The 6,783-nt window shown below is 44.1% G+C and overlaps 1 pseudogene; it reads right to left on the minus strand.

Moving 5' to 3' along the window:
* Positions 1 to 847: 847 nt before the first annotated feature.
* LOC101574308 lies at positions 848 to 1,741 on the minus strand (annotated as a pseudogene).
* Positions 1,742 to 6,783: the final 5,042 nt, after the last annotated feature.

Genomic DNA, 6,783 nt, shown 5'->3' on the forward strand with positions numbered 1-6,783 from the left:
ACAAGTCCGCATCTTGTACAGCAATTAACCACTAAGAATAATATATGCAGTGTAGTATTTGTTAAAACTGTACTTCTGATTTGATTTGAAACTGTCTCATTGCTATATGTTTATCAATAAAACTGTAGGAAAAAAAATAAAATAAAAAATAAAAAGTTTGGAGCAATTTAAACCTTTCAAGTTGAATAGAGTCACCTTAAATCACAGACATAATACCCATTGCCTATGGAATAATGACCAGCCTCCTTCACATGGTATTCAAGGCTCTTTGTGACCTGCTCCCATCATATCTTTCTACGGTGCCTGTGCTTGTCTCCTCCCGAGCTGTCTGTCCTCAGTGCTGGCTTTCTCATTGTGGATCTTGTATCACCTCCCTCAGTCACTTGAGCTGCTTATAAAACTCAGCCTACCCCAGACTTGCAGAATTAGAATATATGGCAATGTTGCCAGGTAATCTATATTGTAACAAGTCCCTCCCCAGTATGGTTCTTAAATACTAAAAGTTGAAGGTTCCTGTTGTAGATCTCCACAGATGGACACTCAACGTTGTCCCAGTGGGCACAGGCTTCCATTCTGCTTTTGTTTATGGTATTCCCTCAAGGGAAGCACTCTGCCCTCTCTTTGTGTTGGTTAAAGTTCTCTGGCTCTTTCTTTCTCTTTCTTTTTTTTTTTTTTTTCTCATTGTAAGTTGTTTATTATAAGGTAATTTATAGACATCTTTCTGTCTTTAGTAATTCAAACAATGGAACACATTTCTTCTGACAAGGACAGTAGTAAGCTCTAAACAAAATCAGCTTGCTGAATTTTCCTTCTTCACCTCTTGTCTGAGGATGGAGCTTTGTTTTCATTAATCCAGAGCTGCTGCACCAGAGATGATTTCAGTCAACTCTTTGGAGATGACGGCTTGGCGAGTGCAATTGAATGTCAAAGTCAATCTATCAGTCATCCCAGAAGAGTTCTTGCTGGCGTTGTCCATTGCTGTCATGCTAGCGCTTTGCTACTGGTGGTGGATTCCTTCAGGGAGTAGTAGATGATATTGGCCAGATTGTACTCTTGGTCATTCTGCAGCGCGTCAGCACCAATGTCATTATGGATGCTCATGCTCTCAGCATTTGCAATGGTATTAAGAGAAAAGATGGATTTTCCTTCTGTATTTACAGGAGATAACAGACCTGAATCGATTCAAGATGATAGAACCCTCATCAAACTCATATCCAGAGTTGAGTAATTCAAGAACAATGATGGACACATCTCCAAAGGTAGGGGGCTTTCTTCCCACATCCTTGAAGGTCACCAGAAACTGGTGAGAATGAGTCCTGGAAAGTATGCCCCTAATTTCATTGCCAATTCCAACAATAACCTCTTCTCCAGCTGCCGTGAATGTGGCCACCCCATTCTTTCTCTGCTTAGCAACTGAGGAATGAACAGCACCGCAAAGTCCTCGCTCTGAGGACACACCGAAGAGAAGGTGTTTCTTTTTGTCTTCAGGTACCTTAATACCAGCTTTTTCTCGTAGAGCAAAAGATCCTCTTCCATGTATGTGAGCCGGTTTCAGGTCCCTCTCAGCTCTGGAATATTTTGCTGCTGCTACCATTTTCATAGACTTGGTAATTTTCTGGATGTTTTTGATTGACTTTAGTTGCCTGGTAATGTCTTTCAAAGGTTCCATATTTGAGACTCGCATCCATTGCGGCTGCAAGGCCCAGACAGACAGCCCAATGACGTTTGCCCGAGAGAACATGGTAGCAGCTTCGCTCGAGGTTGGGCAGACAGGCCTCTCCCTCTCGGGCTCTTTCAAAATTCAGCTCATGCTTCCTTTTTGTGAATATTCATCAAGACTGGGGCCTGGCCCATCTCCTGATGTCCCTCACTTGCACCTCTGGAGTGGCACTGATTTGCTGCTTAACAATTTAAGAATTTATTTATTTATTTAATGCCAAGTACAAGTTGTGCATATTTGCTTTAAATTTTTGTCCATAGTCTGCACATAGATCCTTCGTTCACAGCTGTAGTCTCTCTTGTTTCTTCTCCATAGGCCTGCAGCTCTTCTCTGTTTTCTGGTTCTTTACTCATAGCCCCCTGTGAGTACCAGTGGTGCTAAGCCATTCACAGGATCCATGGGAGACTGGTTTCTGGGTACAAGTAGCAAAATATAAAATATAAAAAATAAGTCATAAGAACAAAAATCCATTAATCTTCATGGTGAAAAAAAAATGTCACTGTGAGTGCATTTCTTAAATCACAAACTGAACATGTGATTCAAGAGTTTATAACTATCTCCCTGTGGGCTGGTCCAAAGTCTGTTTCAGAGACATCATGATTTTCCTCCAGGAAGGGCCGGTGAGATAGCTCAGCAGACTAAGTGTCTACTTTGGCAAGCGCAGGGACCAGGATTCAACCTCCGGTCCCACATGCTGCACCAGCCCTGCCCCTGTGCCCGCTGAGCCTGTGACAGAGTCCAGTCCACACCTGTAACCCCAGCTCTGGGGAGGCGGAAAACAGGAAGATCACCACAAATCCGATCTGTGTAGTGAGACCCTATGCCAAATACACAAATGAAAAAAAAAAGTTTTATGATTTGCCTCCAGCGGAAGTGTAAAGCAGAAATAGCCAGCATTCTGCAGGAGTTTCAGACAGTAGCCGTCACCAGAAGAGCTGACACGCTGAAACTGAGAAATTGATTTGCAGTAGATAGCTGCTTGTTCTTTACAATATCCACTCCCAGATGTGGTGCATTTACCAAAAACTCCAGAATTGCTTGTATAGAATTAAATTTACTTACATATGTATGTATGTATGTATGTATGTATGTATGTATGTAGTATCAGGTCTACAAGGTCTACAGGGTCTCACTACACAGATTGGACTTGTAGTGATCCTCCTATTTTCAGCCTCCTGAGCACTGGGATTACAGGTGCATGCCACCATGCCCAATCTCATTTGCCATCTCAGTGCACCCCAGGGGCGGGGCCAGCACAGCAAATGGAGGATTGAACCCTGAACCCTGGCTGCTGCACTCTGCCTAAGCCAGTGCTTTTAGTCCCCTAAGCTATCTGGCCAGCCCTAAACCTGTTTTAAAAATATATCCAAGTGAAGTTTCTTTATACTAAAGAAATACATTTTTTCACTGACTTGGCTGGTTGCTGCTGGCAAGATGAGGGTCAGTGACAGGACTGATGCTGTGTTTGCTTTAGCTGTTAGGTCAAGGACTCGACACGTGTGCTCTCAGGCAGCTTCTGGGTCACAATTAATTATGGTCTGGGGTCACCTATTAAGGAGGAGAAAAATACAGAATAAGTGCAAATCCACAGGGCACAGGAAAAATTGGTATGCATCTCCTTTATCTTGTACTGGGATGGCTCTCAGATATGCCCAACCCCAACTCTCCTCCATCTGCTTCCTTGCGCATCTCAGGGCCAGGCTCCTGCTCTGTGGGATGAGTAGCCCTGGTGACTTGGCAGGGGCTTACTTGTGAGATAGATGTGGTGGGGGTGAAGCACAGGTGTGAGGGACATTAGGGCAGGTGCACCAAGGCGGGAACCAATGTGCCTCTGGTCCTCCCTACCCACAGCTCGAGTCTATGATCTTCCTGTTTCCCAGGCTCTGTAAGGGAGGGTGGCAGGGGACAGTTAGGGCTGCCCAGTGGTCAGGGCCATTATAATGCTCCATTTGCATAGTGCATAGGGGTTGAGGCTTAAGAATATAGCTGAGACTTTATTATTACAGCCATGGGACAGGAAAGCTGGCCGAGTGGTGATTCCATGCCAGCTGAATTTTCACTTGAGGAGTACCTGTCTGAGATATGTAGTGGAGTGAGTAGGCTAATTAATCATCCAGATCTTTCTGCACATGGCCAGTTTCATGGCCACAAGCTTTCCTCTGAATTGAAAAACAGCTGTTCTGCAAATTCAATGACATTTGGGCACGTACTATATGGAAACCCTGTGGGAAACTGAAGAGTAGATAAAAGACTACTAATCCTGGAGGGATGTTTTCCCATTTGCATGAAAGAAAGCTCTGTCCTAGGTCTGCTGGATCAGAAAAATCACCAGCACCAGTCAAATGATTAAATCAATCTCAGAAGTTTGTTCAGTAGCACTGGAGCTACAGACATGTGGGTACTGATTTGGTGGCAGGATGTGCTTCAGGGACACTGAGCCTTAGCTAGGCGAGGATAATTCCATAGCCATGGGCCAGTGAAACACAAGCTGTGAGGGCTGCAGCACCTCTTTGGGGCAGAGGAGAGGATGATGGGACTCTGAGCCGTAGGATTCTGAGTGTCACATTTAGCAACCAGCTCATTCTCCAAGTCCATTCCCAGGATATAAGAATTTTACCAGGCACTGGTACAAAAGCTGAGAGACCGGAATGGTGGTACAGGAAGTGAATATCAGCTTATTCCCATCCTTGGGTCTAATCCCTTTTCCTTTGCTGAAGTGCCTGCCTCTGAGTCCCCTAACTATGGTGTGGGGAGGGGAAGCAGCCATGATGGCAGGGGGATGAAAATAAACCCCCATCATGACCACAAAGTATTCCTTGGTAGCAACAATGACAACAGCAACAACAGTGCCAGGATTTTAGAATCACAGTGTTCCCATACATACATACTAGGTATCCTGATCGTGATAGTTGAAGTGGAGATCAGGACTATGCAAGACTAGAAGTAGCTTGAGTACAATTTTTTTAAGTAGGGACTTTACTTCCCATTTATTAGGTGCCAGGCAGCAAGCAAGACGTGGACTAGGAGGTCATGGCCAAGCGTGTGCTTACTGCATTTGTGGCGTTATGACCTTGTAAATGGTGCATCACTTAGATCTGGATAGTCACTGTCGAATGGTAGTGTGACAGTTTGGTAGTGTCGTTATAATACAGCTAGGTGGGCGGTGACCATGATGGGTTCATGACACAGCATCCAGGGCCAGATGTCAGAATCTGATGTGTGGCTTACTGAAGACAGTTTTTACAACTATGTGCAGCAAGCCTGCTGGAGCTTGGTGGACATATCTGATGAAATAGGCAGGACTCTTGTATTTGGCCAGTGCTCAGCCTGATGGCTGGCCTGAGCTCAACTTCAGAAAAACAGAGGGAGCTGATGCATCCCCTTCAGGAACAGCCAGGTATGTGTGGATCGGAAGGTCCCTTCTCATGATCTAGAGAGATTACTGCATCTCTCTGAAACTGAGTAACCGATGCATTATCAGACACACCATGACTCTGTGGATCAGTGAGAAAAAGGAAAAGCTGTGTTAGACTCTGACATAACACCTAATGGGAATCCAGATACGCAGAGTGGTTATGGAATCCCTTCTTACAATGGAGTTGTTTTTTTCAATCAGTTTTGAAGGATTTGACATTTTTCCTAACTTCAGTTAAATTTAAAGGCTATTATTTTGTAAATTGTTCATCACAGTTATGCCATATATCTTCATGTACTGTACTAGCAGGTATTTACTTTTCTTAGTTTTCATGGACTGCTGGTGTTCTTTGCTTTGTGAGAAAACAGAATCGTGCTTCTTGCCCCAAACATGAATGTTTTTTTTTTTTTCGGAACCGGGGATTGAACTCAGACCCTTGCACTTGCCAGGGAAGTGCTTATTCTACTGAGCCATCTCCCCAGCCCAAATGTTCATTTTTTTTTTTTTTTTACACACATCTGTCCACTGCTGATTCTAGGCTTTTTGTAGGCACAATAATAATTAAAAAAAATAAAAGGCCAGCCAAATAGCTCAGTGGATTACAGTGGCTCCAAGCAGGCACAGCAGGCCAGGAGTCAATCCCCGGGGTACACTGAGATGGCAGTTGACACTGGGCATGGTGGTGCGTGCCTGTAATCCCAGCTCTTGGGAGGCTGTAAACAGGCGGATCACTACGAGTCCGATCTAGTAGTGAGACCCTGAACACCCTGTAGAACCTTCCCTAAAAATACAAAATAAACATATTGTCAGTGCTCATTATAGTGCAGTTAAAAAAAAAAAACATTTCAGAGGACAGCTACCTAACATCCATACTACTGACAAGGCACTGACCGTCTGTCTAGGTTTGACTGGGACAGTCTTCACCTATTCTTGCCATGAGATCCCATTTGAGTAGTGCTCCCTTTTATGCTCCAAAGAGCCTCAGTTGGAGGATAAAGTCCTGCATCACCTCTCAGATGCCTCCACCAAGCTGGCAGCAGGGATGGCTGAGGCTGGGTTGCAGCCATGTGGACAGCCACAGCCATGGCACACCTGCGGTATAGATGGCAGTGACTGCAAACACAGATCCACTTTGGAGATACTGAAATGAAAGATATCAGTACCTCAAGTTCCCTAAAATAACAAAGAATTTTTACCTAAGATTTATGTATCTCAATGTTCACTTTCCCAACCTTTCCCTCTGGTAAGAAATAAAATTAATTTTCATTCAATCATTCAAATGGATCACCTAGTTGTGTGTGAGGAAATGACAAAATTTATTCCATTAGAAGACTGGTGGTTTAGTGGGGAAGACCAAAATGCTTCTTTTTGATGAATGTAGAAATCCCTTCTTCTTAGAGATTCAGAAAATGGCAGCATTCTCCCCGTCTTTTCTCCTTTGTTTCTTCTTCAAATCACTGCTATAGTGGAAAAAATGAACTGCAGAAATTGAGGCAATGCCGAAAGTAGCCCAGGCTCTCCAACGTTGGCACAAATGTCTGAAGAACTAGGAATGCCCACAGAAGGGGGTCCAGAAGGCAGAAAGTGTTCTCAGGGAGGCATTTGAGTTTGCAGTGTGGGCATGTATATGTGCATTGGTATATAATTA

Source organism: Octodon degus, unplaced genomic scaffold (genome assembly GCF_000260255.1).
Source record: "Octodon degus isolate 3935 unplaced genomic scaffold, OctDeg1.0 scaffold00012, whole genome shotgun sequence".
NCBI lineage: Eukaryota > Metazoa > Chordata > Mammalia > Rodentia > Octodontidae > Octodon > Octodon degus.